Below are 6,000 nucleotides of genomic sequence, written 5' to 3'. Positions count from 1 at the left end.
AATGCTTGGAAAGAAGGAAGAAAGGAGAGAAACAGGAAAAGAGGAAGGAAGGAAGGAAGGAACGAAGGAAGGAAGGAAGGGGGATGAGAGAAGAAAAGGAAGAGGAATGGTTGGAAAGAAGGAGAGAAAGAGGAAAAGAGGAAGGAAGGAAGGAAGGAAGGAAGGAAGGAAGGAAGGAAGGAGAAAAACAGGAAAAGGGAGGAAGGAAGGAAGGAAGGAAGGAAGGGGGGACGAGAGAAGAAAAGGAAGAGAGGAATGGTTGGAAAGAAGGAGAGAAAGAGGAAAAGAGGAAGGAAGGAAGGAAGGAAGGAAGGAGAAAAACAGGAAAAGGGAGGAAGGAAGGAAGGAAGGGGGGACGAGAGAAGAAAAGGAAGAGAGGAATGGTTGGAAAGAAGGAGAGAAAGAGGAAAAGAGGAAGGAAGGAAGCAAGGAAGGAAGGACTTCAACTCTGGTTTTCCAAATAGTTGTTGGACAAGCTTGCAAGTTTGGCAGTCCCTCCTGCCCCCCCCCATCCTTGGAAGGAACAAAAGCATGAGAAATCTGGCTGGGGATTCTGGGAGCTGAAGTCCATCCCGCTTACAGCTCTCCAAGCTCACCAGCCCTCTGGAGCAGGCCAGGGCTGCAGATCCCTCGCTGGGTGACCTTGGACAGTCCCTCCTCCCCAGGCAAGGGGGGGGGGGAGGTTGGAGAGGGGGTGTTGGAAAGGGATCCTGTGGTGGGATCTCTCCCATCTCCAGAGGCTTGACCTGGTCTTGTGGTGGCCGCGCGGACAGCTGTTGACAGTCCTTATCAGGTCCTGCAGCAGCTGAGCGGCCTTATTTTTAAGACAATGAAGGTCAGAGGGGACGAGGGACTTGGGTCGATGCCACTCAAACAGCCCTCTTGCTGTTTCTTTTTTTTTTTTTGCCCCCCTCTTTTTTCGGATGTTCCTGCTTGGCTTTCTGCTTTCCAGAGGCAGGGAAAGAGAGAGAGAGGCTTCCTCGCAGGACAGGGTGCCTGGGGGTGCAAGGCGTCCTCGTGGACTTGGGGCGGTGGCGGGGGGGGGGAATGCTGGTAGCTGCAAAGGAGAAGAACGCGAGCCTCTTCTTTTGGGGGGGGGTGCAATTTGGGGAAACAGCCCAGCTTCACAGAGGAGCGGCGGCGACCATTGTTGAACTGCACTCCAGGATGGTTGTGAGAAAAACTGGAATGCGGGGAGGGCCTTGCCTTATGTGCCTCGCCGAGGTGTGGCATCCCAAGTGCAAGTCGCAACTGAGCAGCCGAAGCCTCCACCGTGTGATGTGCGCAAAGGGGGACGACACAACAGAGGCCTCTTGGGTGGGGGGTGCCAAAACTTTGAAATTAGGGTCGACAGCCTGCAGTTTTAAACCCCCTCCGCTTTTATGGCTGTCACACCTGAGCCAGAGCCCGGATTCAGTTGCAAGGCTGCAGCTGTGATCTTGACTTTTTTCTGGGAAGTCTCCCCCGGGGACACCCCTTACCCCAAAAGGAAATTGGAACAGAAATGGAACGGAGACTGAAAGTGATACAATACTGAATGTAATTCCCACGCTGACTGGGGAATTCTGGGAGCTGAGGCGGAGATCCTAGAAAGAGTGCAGAGAAGAGCAACAAAGATGATCAGGGGACTGGAGGCTAAAAGACACAAAGAACGGTTGCTGGAATTGGGTCTGTCTCGTTTAACGAAGAGAAGGACGAGGGGTGGGGACATGATAGCAGTGTTCCAGTATCTCAGGGGCTGCCCCAAAGAAGAGGGAGTCAAGCTATTCTCCAAAGCGCCTGAAGGCAGGACGAGAAGCAATGGATGGAAACTAGTCAAGGAGAGAAGCAACCTGGAACTAAGGAGAAATTTCCTAACCGTTAGAACAATCAACCAGTGGAACAACCTGCCACCAGAAGCGGTGAATGCTCCAACACTGGAAGTTTATAAGAGGAGACTGGACAGCCATTTGCCTGAAATGGTATAGGGTTTCCTGCCTGAGCAAGGGGTTGGACTAGATGACCTCCAAGGTCCCTTCCAACTTTCTTCTTCTTCTTCTTCTTCTTCTTCTTCTTCTTCTTCTTCTTCTTCTTCTTCTTCTTCTTCTTCTTCTTCTTCTTCTTCTTCTTCTTCTTCTTCTTCTTCTTATTATTATTATTATTATTATTATTATTATTATTATTATTATTATTATTATTATTATTATTATTATTATTATTATTATTATGGCACCTGAAGGCAGGACAAGAAGCAACAGATGGAAACTAATCAAGGAGAGAAGCAACCTGGAACTAAGGAGAAACTTCCTGACAGTGAGGACAATTAACCAGTGGAACAGTTTGCCTTCAGATGTTCTGGGAGCTTCATCACTGGAGGCTTTCGAGAAGAGACTGGACTGCCATCTGTCAGAAATGGTGTAGGATCTCCTGCTTGAGCAGGGGGTTGGACTAGAAGACCTCCAAGGTCCCTTCCAGCTCTGTTATTCTCTTATACCTTATCTTTAAGTTTGAAAAACACGGCACCAGGATGTCCTGGCAGAATTTATCTAGTTTTAACGGAGGGTTTTGCCCCCTCGCCTTTTTTGAAGCAAATTCTGAAGCCCTCTTCCATCTTCCACCCAAGATACTTGATTTTGGGGTCCTACGTTTTAGGCTCTTATCGCGCAACCACACGTCAAAGGATCAGGTCTTCCCCATCTGCTTCCCTCCAGATGTGTGTGAGACACGGCACAGCCCATTATGGCTGGGGATGATGGTACTGAAGTCCGGTGTTTTTTTAAAAGTCTCAGCTGGTGGGGTTGGAAGGACTCTTCTGGGACTCGCTCTTTGATTCTGAAGAATTTGCCCGTTTGTAAAACAACAGTGTCCTTTAAACACCTTGGGCCAAGATGGCTTGATAAATATACAAAACCAACCGTTATGGAAAAATGTTTTTTTCCCCCCAATGTCTTGTTGGGAACTTTCCCTTCAGTTCCAGAGAGGGAGGGAGATCTCTCTCCCCAAATCCCCACTTCAAAGTTGGCCACAGCTGGAATTGCTGGTTGCAGCTGGACCAGAGGACCAGCTGCTGCTGAGCTTTGAGGTGGATCTTGCAGTTCCTGGCTTTGGCCAGCAGAGGCACTCCAGGAAAGGCAACAGGCCTCTTTAAGCATACTTCCAGTGCTGGGATTCAGCCGGTTCGCACCACTTCGGCAGAACCGGTAGCTAATTTTTTGTTGCTCATGCCCAGAACGGACTTCCAGAAGCGGCATCCACACAGAGGACCGGTTGCTCACATATTTGAATCCCATCACTGGTCACTTCTCTATATCCACCATCACCTGAGCACATTCTTTCGCCATGTGCCATGGCTACAGGGTCATGGAAATGTTTTTCCCAGTGGGATGAGCACCTGTCAAAGATTTTTTTTAAAAAAATAGTTTTATTCATAACGTAAAATGTGAACATTCGAAAGCAAATAGTAGGGGACAACAGTAGAAAAAGGGAAAACAAAAAAGGTGTGAAAAAAAGGAGGGGAAGAAACAAAAGGCATTGACTTCCAACTCTCTCTGTTGCATTAAAATCAGACATTAAAATGAAATCTCAACTTTTTACATTTCTGTAGTAGTATGCGCTAGCCATGTCTGTACGCATCTATCCGAGTTTCTCAACTCCAGTCAACCATGACCTCTGAAGTACCTTCCACCGTTTTGATTCTATGGCTGCCACTATTGGCAGTCCCCAAGTTACAACCATTCCTTTAGTGACTGTTTATGGCACTTACAAGTGGCATTTGCCCTTAACGACATCACAGCATCATGTGATCAAAATTTGGGCACTTAGCAACTGCCCGAAGGGTTGCAACAGCAACGTGCTCACGTGGTCGCCATTTGCGACCTTTAGTCAACGGGGGAAACCGCACTCGCCTGAGGAACGTGTGATCCGCTTAACAGCTGCAGATGGTCCGCTTAACAGATCATAAAATCAGTCCTAACTCACTTAATGACCACCTTGCTTAGCAACGGAAATTCTTTTTCCCAATTGTGGTTGTCAGTCAAAGCCAACCTGTATTTCTCCAGCCGCTGACGGCTGAACATTCAAAAGGGAGGAAATGGTCTTCTACTGGTTTGTCTAGTTCTCTTGGACTATATTTCTAAAATTATCTTATTTACAAAAAAGAAGAAGAAATGAGTAATTAAAACCCAAACGGGAAGAGACTGGAATAGCTGTTGCTTACTCAGAGACTGTTCCATTAGCCTCACACAGCTTTATACGGTATCTTTCCATATCATTTCGTCCAACTTTAGAAGAATGAAGAAAAGGACAATTAAAGTAGTATCATAGTTCAAGCAAGTCAAATAGAACATAATGCAGGTAATCCTCGACTTAGCACAGTTCATTTCGTGACTGTTCAAAGTTGCAACAGCACTGGAATAAAGGGACCTGTTTTTCAGACTTACGACCTTTGCGGCCTCCCCATGATCAGGTGATCCAAATTCAGAAGCTTGGCAACTGATTCATACTTATAACCGTGGCTGTGTCCTGGGGGGGGGTGTCACCTGATCCCCTTTTGCGACCATTAGAGAAGCAAAATCAGTGGGGAAGCCAGATTCACTTAACGACCGGGTTATTAACTTAAAAGTTGTCGTGATTCAATTAGCCACTTCAGCAAGAAAGGTCGTAAAATGGGGCCAAAACTCACTTAACAAATGTCTCACTTAACAGCATAAATTTTGGGCTCAATTGTGGTCATAAGTCAAGGACTACCTGTAGTCTATTAAATGTATATCAAATGTTTCACCTTGTTCTTGATCTACCTGCATTTTACACCCTGTGTCTGCATTTGTGTGTTTTGGTTTACTTTTCCTTCCCCCACGGTTGTTTTGTTAGTTGCGAAGTCGTGTCCGATCCATCGCGACCCTATGGACAACGTTCCTCCAGGCCTTCCTGTCCTCTACCATCTTCTGGAGTCCCTTTAAGCTCACGCCTCCTGCTTCGGTGACTCCATCCAGCCACCTCCTTCTCTGTCGTCCCCTTCTTCTCTTGCCCTCCATCTTTCCCAGCATGAGGCTCTTCTCCAGGGAGTCCTTCCTTCTCATTAGGTGGCCAAAGGATCTGAGTTTCAGCTTCAGGATCTGGCCTTCGAAAGAGCAGTCGGGGTTGATCTCCTCTAGGACTGACCGGTTTGATCGCCTTGCAGTCCAAGGGACTCGCAGGAGTCTTTTCCAGCACCATAGCTCAAAGGCTTCAATTCTTTGGCGCTCAGCCTTTCTTATGGTCCAACTTTCACTGCCATACATTGCAACTGGGAAGACCATAGCCTTGACTATACGCACTTTTGTTGACAGGGTGACGTCTCTGCTTTTTAGTGTGTTGTCTAGATTTGCCATGGCTTTCCTCCCCAGGAGCAAGCGTCTTTTAATTTCTTGGCTGCAGTCCCCATCTGCATTGGGCAGCACGGTGGGCAGCCCCAATTCATCACAATCTGTGTTTGCAGGAGAAAAGCATGTTTTGGTTCCTGTTTTCTGATTGGCCAAGCTTTCCTGAATTCTTTCATTGTTAGCCATTTACCTTTCTTTGCCTGTGTGATTTGTAATTCTTGCAGATTCAGACTTGGCTCTCCTGGAACTTTCAATAAAGCAAAAGAGCAGAAAATCCTGTCTTTCATTTTATTAATAGGAAAGAGGTCAGAACTTAAACACAGGACTCACTGAGTCCAATTTGCCAGCTGGTTTGCCCCAGAAAGCTGGGCTCATCTTGCAAGATCCATTCAACTTCTAGAAAGCAGAGGGACAGGGCCTTTTCAGTGGTAACCCCCCACTCCTGGAGTGTGATTGCATGGTTTTCAAAATGTGATTTAGAATAGAATAGAATAGAATAGAATAGAATAGAATAGAATAGAATAGAATAGAATAGAATAGAATAGAATAGAATAGAATAGAATAGAATAGAATAGAATAGAAGCTGGAAGGGACCTTGGAGGTCTTCTAGTCCAGCCCCCTGCTCAAGCAGGAGAACCTATACCATCTCAAATGTTTTATG

This window comes from Vipera berus, assembly GCF_964194415.1.
Source record: "Vipera berus genome assembly, chromosome: 15".
Lineage (NCBI taxonomy): Eukaryota > Metazoa > Chordata > Lepidosauria > Squamata > Viperidae > Vipera > Vipera berus.
Note: the sequence above shows the minus strand (reverse complement) of the source record.